This window comes from Schistocerca americana, chromosome 10 (genome assembly GCF_021461395.2).
Source record: "Schistocerca americana isolate TAMUIC-IGC-003095 chromosome 10, iqSchAmer2.1, whole genome shotgun sequence".
Taxonomy (NCBI): Eukaryota; Metazoa; Arthropoda; class Insecta; order Orthoptera; family Acrididae; genus Schistocerca; species Schistocerca americana.
In genome coordinates, this window is record NC_060128.1 from 98126545 (window position 1) to 98144373 (window position 17829).

The window sequence follows — 17829 nt, forward strand, 5'->3', positions numbered from 1 at the left end:
TAAAGGTTTAACACAGTAACACAAGTATTAAAGTCAGGAACTGTGTGTATGTCTTGAGGGAGCATAGTTCAAACCGCGGCAATTCCCTGGACTCTAGTGTAGCATTCCGAGAACGCAGCAGTATTTGAGAATGAGAGAATTGGGACTTCCGACAAACTTGGGACGAAATTTCAAACTGTTACGAAACATTTTCTGGGGTGCACTCAGCCTCGTGATGCCAATTGAGGAGCTACTCGACCGAACAGTAGCGACTTCGGTCAAGAATACCACCATGACGATCGGGAGAGCGGTGTGCTGACCCCAAGCCCCACCTATCCGCATCCTCCACTGAGGATGACACGGCGGTCGGATGGTCCCGGTAGGCCACTCGTGGCCTGAAGAAGGAGTGCTTTTTTTTTTTTTTTTTTTTTTTTTTACGAAACATTTTGTCGGCGACGCTCCTCCTCCCCTGGCGCACACTATAATGAAAGGAAAACAGTTTATCACTCACTGCATTGAAGAGCCAAACAAACAGGTACACTTGCCCACTATCGTGTACGGTCCCTGCGAGCACGCTGAAGTGCCGCAACACGACGTGGCATGGACTAAAGTCTTAAATAGTGCTGGAGGGAGGTGACAAAATGAATCCGTAGGGCTGCACAATAATCTGTTAGAGTACTAGGAGGTGAAGATCTCTTCTGAACAGCAAGTTGCAAAGTATCCCAGATATATTCAATAATGTTATTTCTGGGGAATTTGGTGGGCAGCGTAAGTGTTTAAAACCAGAAGAGTGTTCTTGGAGCCACTTAGTAACAATTCTGGACCTGTGAGGTGTCGGATTGTCCTACTGGAATTGTGCTAGACCTTCGGAATGCACAATGGGAATGAATGGATCCAGGTGATCAGACAAGATGTCTATGTATGTGTCACTTGTCAGAATCCTATCTGGACGTATCAGGGGTCGCATATCACTCCAAATGCACACGCCCGACATTCTTAGAGAGCCTCCGAGAGCTTGATCAGTCCCCTGCTAACATGGAGGGTCCATGGATTCATTCAGTCCCCTGCTAACATGGAGGGTCCGTGGATTCAAAAATGGTTCAAATGGCTCTGAGCACTATGGGACTTAACTTCTGAAGTCATCAGCCCCTAGAGCTTAGAACTACTCAAACCTAACTAACATAAGGGCATCACACACATCCATGCCCGAGGCAGGATTCGAACCTGCGACCGCAGCGTTGGCGCAGGTTCCAGACTGTAGCGCCTAGAACCACTCGGCCACTCCGGCCGGCCCATGGATTCATAAGGTTATCTCCATAATCGTACACGTCCATCCGCTCGATACAATCTGAACCGAGATTCGTCCGTCCAGGCAACATGTTTCCAACCATCAACCGTCCAAAGTTGCTGTTTGGGGGGTCCTGCCCACCCCTCTCGTTTAGGGTGCCCAAAGGATGCTGCATTCTCGGAATGCTATACAGCAATTCAAGCAAATAATGTTCGTAGTTTCACTTCAGTAAAACATATTGACAATACTTAACTTTCTGATTTACAAGGCTGTCGCAAGCGATGCAAACAAGTAATGTTCTTCGCTGTAGACAATGTCCAACCAAGCAGTGGATATCGACCATTAATAACTGATTGTCGTTGCACTGTGTGCTAGTACTCTGCGAATATTATCCAGCAATGTCCAGCGAGGCTGGTAGGAGCGGTGTTTATATTCACTTCTTGCAGGAGTGACTCCCGTCGTGGGGCGGACCTTGTCAGCGGGCTATTGGCTGATGTCGCCTCACCGCCTTCTCTATTCTTGCTTGTGGTTACATCGTAACACTATTTATGGGCCCAAGCGATGCGTAAAGCTTCATGTTGTGCAAATGGTTCAAATGGCTCTGAGCACTATGGGACTTAACATCTGAGGTCATCAGACCCCTAGATCTTAGAACTACTTAAACCTAACTAACCTAAGGACACCACACACATCCATGCTCGAGGCAGGATTCGAACCTGTGACCGTAGCAGCAGCGCGGTTCCGGACTGAAGCGCCTAGAAACGCTCGGCCACACCGGCCGGCCATGTTGTGCAGTCATCAAGGATACACGAGTGGGCCTTCGGCTCCGAAAGCCCACATCGATGATGTTTCGTTGAATGGGTCGCACGCTGACACTTGTTGATAGCCCAGCATTGAAATCTACAGCAATTTGCGGAAGGGTGTCTCTTCTGTCACGTTCAACGATTCTCTTCAGTCGTTGGTCCCGTTCTTGCAGGATCTTTTTCCAGCCGCAGTTGTGTCAGAGATTTGATGTTTTACCGGATTCATGATATTCAGGGTACACTCGTGAAATGGTCATACAGGAAAACCCCACCTCATCGCTACCTCGGAGATGCTGTGTCCCATCGCTCGGGCGCCGACTATATCACTACGTTCAAACTCACATAAATCTTGATTACCTGCCATTGTAGCAGCAGTAAGCCAACCAACAACTGAGACAGACACTTGTTGTCTTATATAGGCGTTGCTGACCGCAGTGCCGTATTCTGCCTGTTTACATATCTCTACGGCAATAGAATCATTCTGAGTCAGCTTTAAACGTTGGTTCTCTAAATTTTTTCAGTAGCTTATATCAAGAGCTCAGATGGATACCCAGTTCTATGCAAAGAAGGGAAAACAGAAAGGTGGAAGGAGTATAAACAGGGTCTATATAAGGGCGATGTGCTTGAGGACAATATTATGGAAATGGAAGATCAAATGGGAGATACGATACTGCGTGAAGAGTTTGACAGAGCACCGAAAGACCTGAGTCGAAACGAGGCCCCCGGAGTAGAAAACATTCCATTAGAACTACTGACGGCCTTGGGAGAGCCAGTCCTGACAAAACTCTACCATCTGGTGAGCAAGATGTATGAGTTAGGGGAAATACCCTCCAGACTTCAAGAAGAATATAATAATTCCAATCCCAAAGAAAGCAGGGGTTGACAGATGTGAAAATTACCGAACTATCAGTTTAATAAGTCACGGCTGCAAAATACTAACACGAATTCTTTACAGACGAATGGAGAAACTGGTAGAAGCCGACCTCGGGGAAGATCAGTTTCGATTCCGTAGAAATATTGGAACACGTGAGGCAACACTGACCTTACGACTTATCTTAGAAGAAAGATTAAGGAAAGACAAACCTACGTTTGTAGCATTTGTAGACTTAGAGAAAGCTTTTGACAATGTTGACTGGAATACTCTCTTTCAAATTCTGAAGGTGGCAGGGGTAAAATACAGGGAGCGAAAAGCTATTTACAATTTGTACAGAAACCAGATGGCGGTTATAAGAGTCGAGGGACATGAAAGGGAAGCAGTGGTTGGGAAAGGAGTGAGACAGGGTTGTAGCCTCTCCCCGATGTTGTTCAATCTGTATATTGAGGAAGCAGTAAAGGAAACAAAAGAAAAATTCGGAGTAGGAATTAAAATACATGGAGAAGAAATAAAAACTTTGAGGTTCGCCAATGACATTGTAATTCTGTCAGAGACAGCAAAGAACTTGGAAGAGCAGTTGAACGGAATGGACAGTGTCATGGAAGGAGGATATAAGATGAACATCAACAAAAGCAAAACCAAGATAATGGCATGTATTCGAATTAAGTCAGGTGATGCTGAGGGAGTTAGATTACGAGATGAGACACTTAAAGTAATAAAGGAGTTTTGCTATTTGGGGAGCAAAATAACTGATGATGGACGAAGTAGAGAACATATAAACTGTATACTGGCAATGGCAAGGAAAGCGTTTCTGAAGGAGAGAAATTTGTTAACATCGAGTATAGATTTAAGTGTCAGGAAGTCGTTTGTGAAAGTATTTGTATGGAGTGTAGCCATGTATGGAAGTGAAACATGAACGATAAATAGTTTGGACAAGAATAGAATAGAAGCTTTCGAAATATGGTGCTACAGAAGAATGTTGAAGATTAGATGGGTAGATCACATAACTAATGATGAGGTATGAATAGAATTGGGGAGAAGAGGAGTTTGTGACATAACTTGACAAGAAGAAGGGACCGGTTGGTAGGACATGTTCTGAGGCATCAAGGGATCACAAATTTAGCATTGGAGGGCAACGTGGAGGGTAAGAATCGTAGAGGGAGACCAACAGATGAATACACTAAGCAGATTCAGAAGGATGTAGGCTGAAGTAAGTACTGGGAGATGAAGAAGCTTGCACAGGATAGAGTAGCATGGAGAGCTGCATCAAACCAGTCTCAGGGCTGAAGACCACAACAACAACAACAGGGTTCTTCGAAAAGAACGTCGCCTCAGGGATTATTATTTGTTTTCCCGACGCCCCTATGTAACACTGGCGTGTTGTTCGAACCTACCGGTGACAAATCTATCAGCTCGCCTCTAAATCACATGATGTCTTCCTTTAATCCGACCTGGTACGATCCCCAGATGCTGAAGCAGTAGTCAAGAACAGGTCGCACCTTCGTCTTATATGCGGTCCCCATTACAGAATTGCCATTCTTTCTCAAAATTCTCCAGATAAACTCAAGTCGACCATTCGTCTTCATTACCACAACCCTCCATGCTGCTTCCATTTCATATCGCTTGCAGCGCTACGCCCTGATATTTAAATGACGTGACTGTGTTAAGGACGACAGCACTAATGCTGTATCCGAATAATACGGGTTTGTTTTGTGGTGTCACCGCCAGACACCACACTTGCTAGGTGGTAGCCTTTAAATCGGCCGCGGTCCGTTAGTATACGTCGGACCCGCGTGTCGCTACTATCAGTGATTGCAGACCGAGCGCCGCCACACAGCAGGTGTAGTCTAGAGAGACTCCCTAGCACTCGCCCCAGTTGTACAGCCGACTTTGCTAGCGATGGTTCATTGTCTACATACGCTCTCATTTTCAGAGACGACAGTTTAGCATAGCCTTCAGCTACGTCATTTGCTACGACCTAGCAAGGCGCCATTACCAGTTACTATTCTGAACAGATAATGTTGTGAATCATGTACCGTCAAGAGCGACGTTCTTCATTAATGGATTAAAGTTAAGTATCAAACAAATTACGTCCGCTTTCTGAATTTTAATTCCTTGTCATGTTCCAGACCTCACGTCAGTATAGTTCTTCCCTCCTCATGCCAGCCTGCGTGAGCTAAAACGCGTGCATTTCGGCCTCCACTCGTAACACGGTGTTGGCTCTTCTGCCAACACAACATGTTCTTCCTATGCATCTGTTTTAGCTTACCTTTTTCGACACTTAGAGGCAGCTGCTAATCATCATACAAACTAGAAATTTTGTCTATGTCATCTTTTATCATACTATTTTTGCTTCTTCAGTCACAAAGATTTTTACATGCTTAACGTCAAATATTTTGCACATTAACTCATTTGTAAACTAAAGAGGCGTTTTGACCTTTTTTACACAGTACGTAATATTTCGGTGCTTTAAGGAATCGGTATGGTAGTTGTGTGGTATCTGTCCCCGTGGCAGTAGTCTGAACTAACTGTCTAAATACAGGAACCAGCCACTTTACGTATAGCTTTATTTATCACAAAACGCTCTTTGCCGTTTCACCCACCTTCGACTGACATAGTACGTTAGCATCTTAAGCAGTGCGTGTTTACATCAACTTCATTTCGAACGCTGCAGCCACCGTGTCCAGAATAATGACTCCTTTACTTAATAGCCTTAGCCGGCCGGGGTGGCCGAGCGGTTCTGCGCGCTTCAGTCCGGAACAGCGCGACCGCTTCTGTCGCGCGTTCGAATCCTGCCTCGGGCATGGATGTGCGTGATGTCCTTAGGTTAGTTAGGTTTAAGTAGTTCTAAGTTAAAGGGGACTGATGACCTCAGATGTTAAGTCCCATAGTGCTCAGAGCCATTTGAACCATTTTTTGAAGTTGGGATTTTCCCCTACGACCTTCTGACGAGTGTACCGTGAATATCAGGTATCCGGTAAAACACTAATTTTCAATATCGCTGCAGCCGGATAAAGGTCCTGCAAGAACGGGGCCAATGGCGACTGAAGAGAATCGTTGAACGTGACAGAAGTGCAACCCTTCCGGAAACTGCTGCAGATTTCAGTGCTGGGCCGTGAACAAGTATCAGCGTGCGAGCCATTCAGCGAAGCATCATCGATATGGGCTTTCGGAGCCAAAGGCCCACTCGTGTAACCGAGCGAGGTGGCGCAGTGGCTAGCACACTGGACTCGCATTATGGAGGACAACGGTTCAATCCCGCGTCCGGCCATCCTGATTTAGATTTTACGTGATTTCCCTAAATCGCTCCAAGCAAATGCCAGAATGGTTCCTTTGAAAGGGCACGGCTGACTTCCTTCCCCTTTCTTCCCTAATCCTATGAGACTGATGACCTCACTGTCTGGTCTCCTCCCCCAAACAACCAAACCCCACACGTGTACCCTCGATGACTGTACGACACAAAGATTTACACCTCACTGGAGCCCGTCAACACGACATTGGACTGTTGATGACTGTAAACATGTTGCCTCGTCAGACGGGCCTCCTGTTTCGAGTGTATGGACATGTAGAGTATGGAGACAACCTCATGAATCCATGCACCATGCATGTCAGCAGGAGACTGTTCAATTTGGTGGAGGTTCTGTAACGGTATGGGGCGGGTTCAGTTGGAGAGATGTGGAACCCCTGATACGTCTAGATACGGTTCTGACAGGTGACATCCTGCCTAATCAGCTGCATCCATTCACGTCCATGTTGCATTCCGACGGACTGGAGCAGTTCCAGCAGGACAATGCGACACCCAACACGTCCAAAATGGCTACAGAGTGGCTCCAGGAACAGTCTTCCAAGGTTAAACACTTCCGCTGCCGCCAAACTCCCGAGACATGAACATAATTGAGCATATCTTGGCCGAATTGCAACGTGCTGTTTAGAACAAATCTCCACCCCCTCGTTCTCTTACGGATTTAAGTATAGCCTTGCTGGATTCACAGTGTCAGATCCCTCCAGCAGTACTTCAGACATTAGTCGAGTCCGTGCCACGAGTTGCGGCAATTTCGCGTGCTCGTGAGGGCCCTAAACGATATTGAGTACATGCACAGTACAGTTTCTTTGGCTCCTCAGTGTACCTCTTAAATACTAAATTATGACAGCATTTTAAATTTTTAATTATAGGCAGTAATTACACGAAATACTGATGGTAAAAATTTGTTCCCTGTGGAAGCTTGTAGTTGCTTCTGTGCACTATGGACCATGAACCATAAACAATGAAAATGAAATGAAATGATCGTGTGGCCTTGTTCGCTGAGAGGCCCCATACGGGGAAGGTAAGGCGGGTGCCAGGTTGAGATTCATTGGGAGAGTCCTTAGAAAATGTAGTCCATCAACAAAGGAGGTGGCTTACAAAACTCTCGTTCGACCTATACTCAAGTATTGCTCATCAGTGTGGGATCCGTACCAGGTCGGGTTGACAGAGGAGATAGAGAAGATCCAAAAGAGCGGCGCGTTTCGTCACAGGGTTATTTGCTAAGGGTGATAGCGTTAGCAGACTCGAGTGGCAGACTCTGCAAGAGAGGCGCTCTGCATCGCGGTGTAGCTTGCTGTCCCAAGTTTCGAGAGGGTGCGCTTCTGGATGAGGTAGCGAATATATTGCTTCCCCCTACTTATACCTCCCGAGGAGATCACGAATGTAAAATCAAAGAGATTAGAGCACGCATGGAGGCTTTCCGGCAGTCGTTCTTCCCGCGAACCATACGCGACTGGAACGGGAGAGGGAGGTAATGACAGTGGCACGTAAAGTGCCCTCCGCCACACACCGTTGGGTGGCTTGCGGAGTAGAAATGTAGATGTAGATGTAGAATCGAACGCGGGCCCACTGCAAGGTCGGCAAACACGTCACCACCCAGCTCAACAGGGGACACCATGAAGCATAAACCATGAAGCACCAAACGGACTAGCCGTTGCCAGTATAAATGTTAAGTGGTAAACATTCATTTGTGGTTTAATGCAGCTCAATTTGCTAATTAATGTATCAATCTCGAAACAATCTTCATAACAATGCGTCATGGGCCCAATGAATCACTGTTAAGTATGCTGTAGCAAGTCCTATAAAATACGTCTCACTGCAACAGTTCAGGTGAGCTGTGAATAAAGTAGGATCGCGTGATGCACTCGTGGTGCAGTGTTTGAGACAGATTCTGTTGCAGTGCTGATCTGATACACAGTGTGCGCAGAGGAGGACAGCGTTGATTTATTGTTTATGTCTGGATACAGGAGGCGAGATTTCAGAGAAGAGTCGGACGCACTATGTAACATCTTGGGTTGGTAGTTGCTTGATTTTCAGAGAGGGGACGAAACAGCGAGGTCATTGAGCAATTCCAGCAGGACAATGCGACATCCCACACGTCGAGGATTGGGCAGGGAAGTCGGCCGTGGCCTTTCATAGGAACCATCGCGACATTTGCCCGAAATGATCTAGGGAAATCACGGAAAACTTTAATCAGTATGGCTGGACGCGGGTTTGAACCGTCGTCCTCCCGAATGCGAGTCCAGTGTGCTAAACACAGCGCCACGCCACTCGGTACGTATCATCTGTAACTGTTACAAATGTATTGCAGTTTTCGGCACAGGCTCAATAAAAACTGGCTCATGAAAAGACACTACTGGCCATTAAAATTGCTACACCACGAAGATGGCGTGCTACAGACGCGAAATTTAACCGACAGGAAGAAGATGCTGTGATATGCAAATGATTAGGTTTTCAGAGCATTCACACAAGGTTGGCGCGGGTGTCGACACATACAACGTGCTGACATGAGGAAAGTTTCCAACCGATTCCTCATACACAAACAGCAGTTGACCGGCCTTGCCTGGTGAAACGTTGTTGTGATGCCTCGTGTAAGGAGGAGAAATGCGTACCGTCACGTTTCCGACTTTCATAAAGGTCGGATTGAAGCCTATCGCGATTGCGGTTTATCGTATCACGACATTGCTGCTCGCGTTGGTCGAGATCGAATGACTCTTAGCAGAATATGGAATCGGTGGGTTCAGGAAGGTAACACGGAACGTCGTGCTGGATCCCAACGGCCTCGTATCAGTAGCAGTCGAGATGACAGGCATCTTACCCGCATGGCTCTAACGAATCGTGCAACCACGTCTCGATGCCTGAGGCAACAGATGGGGACGTTTGCAAGACAACAACCATCTGCCCGAACATTTCGACGACTTTTGCAGCAGCATGGACTATCAGCTCGGAGACCGTGGCTGCGGTTACCCTTGGCGCTGCATCACAGACAGGAGCGCCTGCGATGGTGTACTCAAAGACGAACCTGGGTGCACGAATGGCAAAACGTCATTTTTCCGATGAATCAACATTATGATGGTCGCATCCGTGTTTGGCGACATCGCGGTGAACGCACATTGGAAGCGTGTATTCGTCATCGCCATACTGACGTATCACCCGGCGTGATGGTGTGGGGTCCCATTGGTTACACGTCTCGGTCACCTCTTGTTCGTATTGAAGGCACTATGAACAGTGGACGTTACATTTCAGATGTGTTACGACCCGTGGCTCTACCCATCATTCGATCCCTGAGAAACCATACATTTTAGAGAATAATGCACGACCGCATGTTGCATGTCCCGTACGGGCCTTTCTGGATACAGAAAATGTTCGGCTACTGCCCTGGCCAGCACATTCTGCAGATCTCTCATCAACTGAAAACGCCTGGTCTATGGTGGTCGAGCAACTGGCTCGTGACAATACGCCAGTCACTACTCTTGACGAACTGTGGTATCGTGTTGAAGCTGCGTGGGCAACTGTACCTGTACACGCCATCGAAGCTCTGTTTGACTCAATGCCCAGGCGTATCAAGGCCGTTATTACGGCCAGAGGTGGTTGTTCTGGGTACTGATTTCTCAGGATCTATGCACCCAAACTGCGTGAAAATGTAATCAAATGTCAGTTCTAGTATAACATATGTGTCCAATGAATACCCGTTTATCATCTGCACTTCTTCATGGTGTAGCAATTTTAATGGCCAGTAGTGCAGTTCCCATCAGCAGTTGCGCTCCGTATGCGAGTGGAACGTAATACACGATGAAAAGGAAAGCACCCTTTGGCTTGCATTTGACAGTGGTTCGCAGACTTCAGATGTCGGCGGCATATACAGGGTGATTCTATGTGTCATAGAGGGGACTCAGATAGCAATATTTGGTAATAAATCCACGTCCGGAAATGCACCGCTTGGAAGATAAACTACCCTTAAAGAACGTCAAAAGATGCCCTGCATGGTGTATGTGGTAATTAAAACCAGATCGCGAATAGGGCACTGCCTTTTTAGCCATCGTCATTTGATACGTGGCGCTCCCCCCCCCCCCCCCCCCCACACACATTGTACACATTGCACCCAAGTTTTAATTGTCCGCCACTTCCTGATGGAATGACCATTTTTTAATCGTTTATGTTCCCGCCTGGGTTTGCCTTCTGAGTTATCGGCCGTTTTAGCAAGTGGGGCGCGGGCTGTCGACCGCGTTTTACTTTTTATCCGCCAAAGCGATATGGCAAAGGCCATTTAATTTTTAGTTTTTGATCTCCGTTTCTGTATGGTGTCTTTTGCAGCCCCTCCACGTCCCTGGTTTCAGCTGTCTTCTGTTATGTCAGTTGGGATTGATATGTAGTCGTTTTTTAACTCCTCTCTATCTTCCTGTTCTATAGTTTTCACTTCGGCGCGTATGACTCTCATGGTTATGATGGAGTGTCTAGCAGAATATTTAAGTTCTGCGCTGCACATTTTAGCCCTGTATTTAGCCAGATTTGTAATTTTTCCTTTAGGAATGGTCAGTTTCCTGAGCCATTAAAGTACTCAGTAGTAAAGCCGCTTTATTTATAGCGAGAAAGGGATAATGTAGATAATTTTAGAGCTATTTCTATGCCATCAGTGTTTGCAAAAGTTATTGAAAAGGCTGTGTATGTAAGGATAATTGCAAAAGTTATTGAAAAGGCTGTGTATGTAAGGATAATTGATCATTTTAGATCACACATTTGCTATCAAATGTACAGTTCGGCTTTACAAGTCGTTTAACAACTGAAAATGCTATATTCTCTTTTCTCTGTGAGGTACTGGATGGGCTAAACAAAAGGTTTCGAACGTTTTCCATTTTTTTTGATTCAACTAAGGCATTTGGTTGTGTTGACCACAAAATATTGCTCCAGAAGTTGGACCAATACGGAATACAGGGAGTAGCTCACAATTGGTTCACCTCTTACTTTAGCAACAGGCAGCAAAAGGTCATTATTCACAATGTTGATAACGGCTGTGATGTGGGGTCTGAGTGGGGTACTGTCAAGCGGGGGGTGCCCCAGGGATCAGTGTTGGGGCTGCTCCTGTTCCTTACTTATATAAATGACATGCCCTCTAGTATTACAAGTAACTCTAAAATATTTCTGTTTGCTGATGACAGTAGCTTGGTAGTAAAGGATGTAGTGTGCTACATTGGCTCAGTTTCAAATAGTGCAGTTCATGACCCAAGTTCATGGCTTGTAGAAAATAAACTAACGCTAAATGACAGTAAGACTCAGTTTTTATAGTTTATAACACACAACTCAACAAGACATGACGTTTTAATTTTGCTAATCGGGCATATGATTAGTGAAACTGAACAGTGGAAGTTTCTAGGTGTTCAGATAGATAGTAAGCTGTCGTGGAAAGCCCACATTCAGGATCTTGTTCGAAGACTTAATGTTGCCATTTTTCTATTCGAACGGTATCAGAATTGAGTGATCGTACGACACGAAAATTAGTCTACTTGGCTTATTTTCAATCGCTTATGTCGTATGGTATTATATTTTGGGGTAACTCTTCCCATTCTAAAACGATATTTTTGACTCAGAAATGGGCGGTTCGGGCAGAAAGTTCATGGACCTCTTGGCCTCTCAATATATATATTCCTTACTGTCATTTCTTGTTAACAATATTAGCTTATTCCCAATCATAAGCAGCTTTCACTCGGTTAATACTCGGCAGAAATCAAACCTGCGTTTGGATCGGACTTCCTTAACTCTTGTGCAAAAAGGTGTGCAGTGTACTGCTGCATCCATTTTCAATAAGCTGCAACTCGAATTCAAAAATCTTTGCAGTAACCCACGCGCTTTAAAATCGAAACTGAAGAGTTTCCTCATGAGTCACTCCTTCTATTCTGGCGAGGAGTTCCTTGAAACATTAAAGTGATTCTTAAAGCATTGCTGATATCTTTTACTTAAACTTATGCACTGACTTTTTTCATTTTCATGAGCATTTATTTTTATCTGTTATTAATTTTATGCTGTAATTTCATGTACTGACACGGTCCATGACCTTGGAGATTTGCTCCTCAATTTGGCCCTGCGGAATTTGACATCTAAATAAAGAAAATAAATAAATGGCCCCAGTTGTTTTTGCGCCCTAAATCAAAACAAACAACAACAACTCATAACTGCGTGAACTGCATGATATCCTCGAAATGGCGACCAGCAGTTTCGTTGCACAAAGTGTACCTGCGGACGACGTTCACGTACGCACGGTCCGAAGGTCCTGGAGTAGCCGAAATGAGCACCACTACAGCCATTAAAGGGGCAGGGAGATCGTCCTGTAACTCCAGAAGACTCTCGTAAACAATACTTTCCAAGTATCCCTACAGGAAAAAGTCCAAAATTGTTAAAATGGCTCTATGCACTGTGGGACTTAATATCTGGGGTCATAAGTCCCCTAGACTTAGAACTACTTAAACCTAACTGACCTAGGGACATCACACACATCCATGCCCGAGGCAGGATTCGAACCTTCGACTGTAGCCGCTTGTTTCAGGACTGAAGCGCCTAGGACGGCGCTCGGGCACACCGGCCGGCGGGAAATGCCGAGATGTGTTGGATCTCTCGATCGTGCTGGACAAGGGATCGGTCCACAGCGAACTGTTCGTGAGTGCCTGAATGTCTGGTGGGTAAAGGCGCTGACGGATGTCGCGTGAAAAGTGGGCTAGCGCGCCATCATGCTGCAATCGCTTCGTACGGTGAATATGCAATGCTCCATACTCCAAACACTGCAGAAAGGCCAAGTGGGTGTGACCGGTTGGGGCGGTGGAACACACGGGCCAATCATTCCACCGTGGACAATACCTGCCCCCACGTTAATACCGAAACGATGCAGCTGGACCCAATACCTGCATATCCTGGAGGTGTCACGGGTGAAGCTGCCGTTGATGGAGAACTCGCCAGACCCCGCTCTGTGATACATCCACGGAACCTGCGATGTTGCGGGTGCAGTAGAGTGTCGATAGTTCGCGGTGAATGGCTCCGCCTAAGACTGTTGTTGTTTTCGAAAACGTCATGAATCCGATATATCGATATTTAAAACATTATCATGACAGGTTCCCGATATACCGAAGAAAGTATCGATGTAGTGTGGACGGAAAAAGATATCGACGTACCCGTCTATAAAAATGTCGGCTGCACATTGTAAATCTACTGATCATTTTTGAGCCGTATATTTAAGTATTGATTTATTATTAGATACTCTGTAGGTATTAAAATCCATGGAGAAGAAATAAAAACTTTGAGGTACGCCGATGAGCCGGCCGGTGTGGCCGTGCGGTTAAAGGCGCTTCAGTCTGGAACCGCGTGACCGCTACGGTCGCAGGTTCGAATCCTGCCTCGGGCATGGATGTGTGTGATGTCCTTAGGTTAGTTAGGTTTAATTAGTTCTAAGTTCTAGGCGACTGATGACCTCAGAAGTTAAGTCGCATAGTGCTCAGAGCCATTTGAACATTTTTTTACGCCGATGACATGGTAATTCTGTCAGAGACAGCAAAGGACTTGGAAGAGCAGCTGAACGGAATGGACAGTGTCTTGAAAGGAGGGTATAAGATGAACATCAACAAAAGCAAAACGAGGATACTGGAATGTAGTCGAATTAAGTCAGGTGATGCTGAGGGAATTAGATTAGGAAATGAGACACTTACAGTAGTAAAGGAGTTCTGCTATTTGGGGATCAAAATAACTAATAATGGTCGAAGTAGAGAGGATATAAAATGTAGACTAGCAATGGCAAGCAAAGCGTTTCTGAAGAAGAGGAATTTGTTAACATTGAGTATAGATTTACGAGTCAGGAAGTCGTTTCTGAAAGTATTTGTATGGAGTGTAGCCATGTATGGAAGTGAAATATGGACGACAAGTAGTTTGGACAAGAAGAGAATAGAAGCTTTCGAAATGTGGTGCTACAGAAGAATGCTGAAGGTTAGATGGGTAGATCACATAACTAATGAAGGGATATTGAATAGAATTGGGGAGAAGAGAAATTTGTGGCACAACTTGACTGGAAGAAGGGATCGCTTGGTAGGTCATGTTCTGAGGCATCAAAGGATCACCAATGTAGTACTGGAGGGCAGCGTGGGGGGTAAAAATCGTAGAGGGAGACCAAGAGATGAATACACTAAGCAGATTCAGAAGGATGTAGGTTGAAGTAAGTACTGGGAGATGAAGAAGCTTGCACAGGATAGAGTAGCATGGAGAGCTGCATCAAACCAGTCTCAGGACTGAAGACCACAACAACAACATCTCTGTACATCAAGAAGCTAGTACCCTGTCTATGCCACTACTTGCAAGAATTGAAAGGAAAACGATGCACATACACGTATGGCAATAACCACTTTGATAACAATGGTAACTACAGGTAAGCGGCACAATGAAAGGTATTCGAAGAGTCCGTCGTTCGGTTTCGTCACATGTCGGATTTGTCCGGAACACTTCATATCAGCATCCCTGTCTGTTTTTATTTTTTTTTCTGCAAACGCTAGTGACCTATCAGTTGTAGTGTCGAAATTGCGTGGTGAAGTTAAATGTTGCAGTTTCTGTTGGTAGCGCCGGTTCCGATTACGTCAGCATTTCGCCTCACGTTTCCCCCCACCGCAGTGACCAGTCGTGTCATTTCGATTTCTGTTCATCAGCTTCAGCAACTGTTTCTGAAGAACGGCGACGTGAAGAAACAGAAGACTAGTTCCGTTAAAAATAGTATTTTAACGCAACTGGTGTGCTGTTCCTTCACATCGGAAATCTTGTTATTCCATTCACGCCACCACCTCCCCTTGCAATCGGACTTCTCTTTTTGTGCCACTTATATTCGCTTAACACAGTCAAAGAGAGAGACTGGACGTGATGAAAGCTCAAAACTTAATAAGATTCCTTCCCACAGTGAAAGGAAAATTAAGTTCTATTACAATTTCAAAACAACAGCTTCAGATGATTTACCCAAAAATGTGAAAAAATGTAATATAAAATAAAAGTAGCGGCACTCGATATTGCTATAATGATGTCCATATATCGAAGAAAGAAATATTGCCGGTAGATATCTATATCTGTGGAAAAGAATATCGGTATATCGATATTTCGTAAGGACAATCTACAACGATTGAAAACTCCGACAATCGAAATTTATATGGGAGAAAGATATAAAACTGATTCTGAGAAGAATAAACCACGTCAACACCACCTCACTTTTTCTTCAAACTCCGACTACTTCATATTTTTTCGGGTAACAGGTCCTTCACAGCATTTCTTTTAAGAAAGTTGTTCCAGTTTAAGTCGGTTTCTTTGCCACTCGCCAATAGCAGCTTAACCTACACCATAGCCGAAAGCAGGTTTTTCTCAGTTTTTTTTTTCTTTTTTACTTCTCCTTTATCAAGTTGTTTTAGCCCTTCTGACTTAACGTTCAAAATCACAAATTTCCTTTCCCTTCTTACAATACTCATTTTAGTTATACAAACAAGAACACTCAACGAAGAAAACGAAACAACACGGTGTTATAGCGACAATGACAAACCTGCAACACTGCTTTCAGCAAAAGGATTCCTTGTGCAAACAATTAAATACTGAAACTTCCTGGCAGATTAAAACTGTGTGCCGGATCGAGACTCGAACTCGGGAACTTCGCCTTTCGCGGGCAAGTGCTCCACCATGTGAGCTACCCAAGCACGACTCACGCCCCGTCCTCACAGCTTTACTTCTGCCAGTATATCGTCTCCTACAGTCCAAACTTCACAGAAGCTCTTCTGCGAACCTTGCAGAACTAGCACTCCTGGAAGAAATGTCTGTGACATCTCATGGGACTTAACTGCTAAGGTCATCAGTCCCTAAGCTTACACACTACTTAACCTAAATTATCCTAACGACAAACACACACACACACACACACACACACACACACACACACACACACACACACACACACACACCCATGCCCGAGGGAGGACTCGAACCTCCGCGAGGACCCTGGAAGAAAGGATATTGCCATGTCTTCACATGGCTTAGCCACAGCCTGGAGGATGTTCCCAGAATGAGATTCTCACTCTGCAGCGGAGTGCGCGCTGATATGAAAACCATATCAGCGCACACTCCCCTGCAGAGTGAAAATCTCAAAAAAATGTTCAAATATGTGTGAAATCTTAAGGGACTTAACTGCTAAGGTCATCAGTCCCTAAGCTTACACACTACTTAACCTAAACTAACCTAAGGACAAACACACACACCCATGCCCGAGGGAGGACTCGAACCTCCGCCGGGACCAACTCTACAAACAGTTCTATTGGCCTTGAAGGTGGAGGCTTCCAAGAAGCCGTTGTTGGAATCATGGCATTAGATGGACAGGCACGACCCGGAAATCGTTCGTGATACAGCCGTTGTCCTACACGATCATTTCATCCACTATCACCGAAGATGAGCAACATGTACTCGGAAAACGTGTACTTTGCCGTTCTCCAATCCACCGTCCTTCTCGATCACTCAGTGTCAACTGATTTACATGCGCTTCAGTTCACCCGATTGTTCTCTGATGACGCGTGACATGATGACACGCAACACATCACGTGACACCAGACGCCAACCTCTTGACAGAATGCAAGTAGTTCGTGTTCCAAACGGTGCATTTCTGGATATAGATGTACACTGAGGAGGTGTCAAACTCATGGGATGGCGATATGCAGATATACAGATGGCCATTGTGTCCCATACACGAAGTATAAATGGGCACTGCACTGGCAAAGTTATCATTTGTACTCAGGTGATACATGTGAAAAGCTTTCCGACGTGATTATGGCTTCACGACGGTAATTCTACATCTACATCTACATCCATACTCCGCAAGCCACGTGCCGGTGTGTGGCGGATGGTACTTTGAGTACCTCTATCGGTTCTCCCTTCTATTCCAGTCTCGTATTGTTCGTGGGAAGAAAGATTGTCGGTATGCTTCTGTGTGGGCTCTAATCTCTCTGATTTTATCCTCGTGGTCTCTTCGCGAGATATACGTAGCAGGGAGCAATATATTGCTTGACTCCTCGGTGAAGGTATATTCTCGAAACTTCAAGAAAATCCCGTAACGAGCTACTGAGCGACTCTCCTGCAGAGTCTTCCACTGGAGTTTATCTATCATCTCCGTAAGGCTTTCGTTATTACTAGATGATCCTGTAACGAAGCGCGCTGCTCTCCGTTGGATCTTCTCTATCTCTTCCATCAACCGTATCTGGTACGGATCCCACACTGCTGAGCAGTATTCAAGCAGTGGATGAACAAGTGTACTGTAACCTACTTCCTTTGCTTTCGGATTGCATTTCCTTAGGATTCTTCCAATGAATCTCAGTCTAGCATCTACTTTACCGCCGTTCAAATGTATATGATCATTGCATTTTAAATCACTCCTAATGTCTACTCGCAGACAATTTATGGAATTAACTGCCTCCAGTTGCTGACCTGCTATATTGTAGCTAAATGATAACGGATCTTTCTTTCTATGTATTCGCAGCACATTACACTTGTCTACATTGAGATTCAATTGCCATTCCCTGCACCATGCGTCAATTCGCTG